A 6,000-nucleotide genomic window follows, 5' to 3' on the forward strand; every position below is an offset into this window, starting at 1 on the left:
AAAATATCTGTAATAGTTTTGTGACTATGCGATAGATATTTTTTTATTTATCACACATGGGCTGTAATGCAAATCCCAGTTTTCACAAAAATTAGCTCAGGCGTTATGAAAAAAAGATGAAAAAGTACTCTCGGTTTCCGTAAAATGTCATAAAAATACGACTTTTTCAAAATTGGATTTTTCAGGAACTATTTGACCGATTTTGCTCAAATTTTCTACTTTGCCACGTGAAACTTCCACTTTGCAATGTAAAAATTGCATATCTCACAATTCAAAATTTTTCCGACTATAATTAGATGAAATAATAAAAAGTATTACATATTTACTAAAAGTTATATTTTGCATGAAACTATATTTAAATAAACGAATTTCATAACTGAGTGCATTATTATTATTTTTTTTTTTTAATTCACTTAAAAAGTTTTGGAGCTGTGGAGAAATAAGCAGAAAGTAAAATTAACATTAAGGGATCCAAATTTGGGATCACTCTCCTGACCAAACTATTGGGTCCATATGTTCTAGATTGCGGCGTATTTTTAGGGTCAGAAAATTGAATCCGTCGAAAAAAAAGTATGTTTTGTATTCAGAGAAAATACGTTTTTGTATCTGATTTCGTAACTTAAAATATGCACTAACCAATTAGCATATTTGAGGTCATCCTTTCCAAACATTATCATTAAGTCCTAGAGCGTGAAGATCGAATCATTAGATCAAAAGTAATTTAAGGTGGTCCGTTCACTTGCTTACTTACTTATTTATTTAATTTTTGCGTACTGTACAGTCCGCAAAAAAAAAAAAAGATATCACCCTGAATAACTTTCGTTCTAATGATCGGATTTTCACGAACTAAGTGTCAATCTTAATGGTTCCTGGGGGTGACCTCAAATATGCTAATTAATTAGAGCTAACTATTAATTAAGTTACGAAATCAGACACAAAAACGTACTTTCTCTGAATAAACATGTAATTTTTTTACATAATTGGATTCTTAACGTTCAAAATATAGGGGGTAGCCGCAATCTGGGAAATATGGTCCCCATAGTTTAGTCAGGAGAGCGATCCAAAGTTCGTACCCCTTAATGTTAATTTTACTTTTTGCGTTTTTAGTCATATTTTTAAAACTAATAAAGCAATTCAAAGAAAATTTCACCCAGTCATAAAACTCATTTACCCAAAGATAATTTCATGAAAAAAATAATTTTTAATAATTGTTAATTATTTTTTATTATTTAATTAAATTGAGGATGAAAAAATTTTGAATTATAAGGTATGAATTTTTTTATACCATATTAATCTACATATTTTTCAATTGAAAAACCTAAAGTTTCAACTGTTTTTATTTATTAGAAGCTGAGAAAAATTAAAATTAATTATTTTAAAAAAAATAATTTGGCGACTGTAAAAAAATAATTAAATGGGGCGATAAATATTAAAATGTGATAAACTTGCGAGGAACTTGACTTCGCGCGCGTAGCGTAAAATTTCATTCATATTTTTTTCGCTAATAATCGTTTGCCAATCTTTTTATTTTTATTTATTTTTAACTATAAAATAGGATGCTTCTTTTTTAGTCGTCTAAAAATCTATTTGTAATTTAGTAAAGAAATTTGAATTAAACATTTTATTGAATAAAAAACTTTTTATTCAGCGAATGTCGAGTTTTATAAAAGCATGCTTCTGATAAAATATGATTATACAACAGATTGTGCTTCTTTAATGTGATATTTTTTAGCTTTTTTTTTCTCAATAACAGATACAATTTCAATAATATACATACGTATGAATAAATTTGGAATAAAATATTTATCAATTTCTTGAATATATATTTTATAAATATTAATAAAAATACGTAATCAACATTTTTAAGCATCTCTCACAACATCGCAAATTTCTCAACATCTTATAGGGTGAACCCTATAAGATGTTGAACATCTAACCAGGGAAGGAACACTTAAGCTTAGCTTGTCTTTAAAAAAAATCATAAAAATTTCAAAATTTGTAATTTTAGCTAAATGATGGTGTCGACATATTTGTTATTAAATGCAAATTATGTAAAAAAAATTAGATAACTTACATAATATTGTTTTAAGCTTTTGGTGGTTTAAATAATAAGTAGTAAGGTAACCAAGTGAAGGAACAGTTCTTACCATTAAATAAACACTAAATTTTCCAGTGAATGAACACTTAATTTTGAGCATGTTTGATGCTCGTTAGGAATCCATAGGCCACACAAATGTCTAAAAACGAGATTTTTCTTGAAATTACAACATATAACCACAGTTAACGTGGAAAATGTTACTTTTTTTTGAATCATGGAATGGAAAGGAAAATATGTTTAAATACATAATTTAAAAAAAATGTTTTTAATTTTTTTTCTCGTAGTTTAACAGTCCGTTCTAAATTATGAGCGTTTATCATTGTGTAATCCGATGATGTTTTTATTATTATTATAATTAGATCACTTTTTTGTTTACTCTTTTCCCCATATTTTTTAGGCTTTTTTTTAAAAATCTTTTTAAGTATTTTTTTTTCTCTTCGTCATACTTTCTGCTTTAACTTTTTTTCCAGCTCTTTCAATCTCTTTAAATTTTCATTCTTTTTCTGAAGTTAATGCAAAAAAGTAATTTATTTCTTTTTCTTTTGATTTAACCTTCCTCTTTTTTCCAAATTTTTGGCCAATGTAATTGTATCCTCGAAATTTCTTTTGATTTTCCAGTACCATTTCTAGAATTCCTCACTGGATAATAAATGAGAAAAAGGAGTTTCGAAGTTTGAGTAAAATCCATCTCTCACTGACTTATATCTAGTGGGTCTTCAGCAGTACTTACCATTTACTTATGGAATCAAATGTTTTTGCAACTAACAATTCCTCAAGAGGACTCATCTCAAAATCAGTTTCCAAGATGCATTCATTATCAATGTTAGTTGTTTCACCTTCAATGCCAAAATTTGATTAACCAAATGTTCTTTTTGAAATAAATTTTTCCATATTGAGAAAAGCACAGGCTATTGGATATTTGGGAGATTAAACTTTTCTGTCAATGTTCCTTTAAACATTTGCAGTATAACTTGTGAGATTTCCTTCTCAAGCTTCTGAAGAGATAGTGCATCGTTACTCTCGAAGCATGTGTTTTGTTGATAAGCTGTCTTGCCCATTAACTCTTGGGAACCGCAGTGGACTGATCGTTAAGACACGGTTCCCAGCAGATCACCGAAGTCAAGCATCACTGTGCGGGTGGGTGACCACTTGGATCAGTCTGCGTAGGGACCGAGGGTGTGCGGTATTGGTCCTCGTTAAACTGTGCTACCGTAAAGTGCTCGACTTCGCGCGCAGGTCGTCGGACTACCGAAGCGGGGGTGCCATCCCCTCCGCAGAGGATCAAAATTGTGATGGCATGTCTTCGAATCATCCTCCGGGATGTTTCCCAGACAGTCGCCAATAGCCCATTGTGCAGCTCTAGTGTGACGTAAATTAACAACAACAATTTTAGCACCTGTGCCTATAACTTATGTAAAACTTTTTTTAATATCGAGTGAAATAATTTAATATGTTGTGTAACTAAATGGATAATCCCAAGAAACTGAATCGAAAATATAAAAACTTCATTGATTTAAAAAAAATAATCGATGATAATAAAAATAGACATGTTTTGAGCGTCCAATAATAAAAGTCACAAGTCATTCAAGCCTGACAAGCCTTGAGAATGGGCGATTATATTTGTCGATTTTTGTCATGTCGACTTTTACTTCCCTCTTCATATGTTTTGAAGCCAGTTGAGTTTTTATCGTCAATTATACTGTTTTACATTTGGGTCTTGATCATTATTTTAATAAGGATTTTTCACTCGTTAAAGTAAACATATGCATTTTAATATTTTATCAGGATTCACGTGGTCTTTAAAACGTAAGAGCATCAATATTGTAAAAGTAATATTTAACTTAAACGTTTACGTTTTTGTGCCCCCATTTCAGTATCTTAAGGATCTTACGAGCTCTGTTTCAAAAGAGAGTATCAGATCTATATAAGAAAACGAAAATAATCATAGTAGCAGTATTTGGAGGTAAATGTAGCTTATCGTAATTGAAGAGTATGTGTGTGCGACACTTAATGGTGAATTTGCGAACGTAAGTTTCAGAATGTATCAAAACATGAGGATGTTATTTGCCAATCATCTTTATCCAAAGAAAACCATGTAACCTAAATATCTAGCAGAATGAAGCGACTTTTTAAACAATGAATCATACAATATGCAACATATTATTTCAAAATCTTATTCTTAAACGTAGCATATTTCAATGTTTTTAAAATGCCACTAAACATTCAGTAATTCCTTGAGTTATAGAAAAAAGAAATATCGTAAATTATAGAAAACCTTGTGAATGTGCATTAGAATTACTATACAATCTACATTTTATTTTTCAAGCACTTTTTTTTTCTTCAAACTTTCATGCCAAGAAGACTCGATTAAAGCTGTAAAAATGATTATCCCTAAAAAATTTTATATAGCTATTATAAGTTATGTAAATTTGATTTTAGTATGAAATCCTCGAATAAACATAGCAAAAATAACATAATCTAAATAATATCAGATAAAAAGAAATCGATTCAAGTTTTCTTTTCAAAGGTGATTAAAATTTTTTTTTTTTTTTTTTTTGCTTTTTGGACAGAAATCAGCTTAAAAATTGTCTATTGCCTAGAAACTTCGAGATATTTTCTATTAACAATTAATTAAACCTCTCTGAGCAATCACAAAACATTATTTCATTTTTTTACAGTTAGAGCGTGGTTGCCTAGCAACCTAGTAAAATTAAGCATTTCTCTTTTGAATTAGTCAATGGGTTCTCTTAAAATATTAATTTGCACAGGCGACTTTTTTAGGCGGTTTTCTGAACTATCGCCAAATACATAAACCTTTATTGCAACCCAATTTACGACCCAATTTTTTCTAAATTTTGTCTACCCCCCCCCCCTCCCTAATTCAAGTGTTTAGATTCCAAATATGTAAAAAAAATGTATGTTTATTCAGAGAAAGTACGTTTTTGAGTCTAATTTCATAACTTAATTAATAGTTAGCACTAATTAATTAGCATATTTGAGGTCACCCCCAGGAACCATTACGATTGACACTTAGTTCGTGAAAATTCGATCATTAGAACGAAAGTTATTCAGGGTGATATCTTTTTTTTTTTGCGGACTGTACATGGAATATTCCTATGATCAAAATAGAACGAACCGCAATGGCTCAGGGTTCTCCTTCCAATGGGTTCGAATCCCAGCGAAGGCTAGTCGATACGAATTCCACATCCGGCTTGTGGAATTCGTATCTACCGTCAATGTTATGTGTCAATTTACATAAACTGAATACAACATCAATAAATATGATTTGGATAAAATGTTAATCCAACTCGTGAAAATTATTTACGAATTATACATTTCACTCGGATAGGCTGAAATAAATAAGATTAAAATTTATACAATGTACACAAGGATGAAGACAGGTGAGTACTGTATGATGTTGAACTTGGAGACCGGTTAATTTTATTTATTTATTTAAGTGTTGGTTCTATTACAGCTGATGTGATATTTCACTACTTTGGTAATAAGATTAATGCTTCTTATTTTAAGAAGTAGTCGTTCATTGGCTTTTATGGAACTGTCCAGTGATACTTGACTCGCAGAAAAAGTCTCGCATGATTTAAGATTCTCATTTTTGTAGAATATTGGTCTTTCAAAAATTTATCTTTCAAGCAAACACGGCAATGAGGAAAGATATAAGCGAAGGTACTTAATTTGATGGTTAAAATATGTCAAATTTCGTTAACAATGATGCTAAAATGCAAGCAGCACTTTTCATTTATCTTCAAATTGCGAAAGAATGCAAAGAAAATTAAGATTAGACTTAAAATTCTCAAAAAATTAACATCAATTATATTTATGTTATATTAATACTTATTTTTTCTGAAAATGAATTGAAATGATTAACATAGTATTTAAAAAGC

Source organism: Parasteatoda tepidariorum, chromosome 6 (genome assembly GCF_982258835.1).
Source record: "Parasteatoda tepidariorum strain Cologne lab strain chromosome 6, Ptep-v5.0, whole genome shotgun sequence".
Classification (NCBI taxonomy): Eukaryota; Metazoa; Arthropoda; class Arachnida; order Araneae; family Theridiidae; genus Parasteatoda; species Parasteatoda tepidariorum.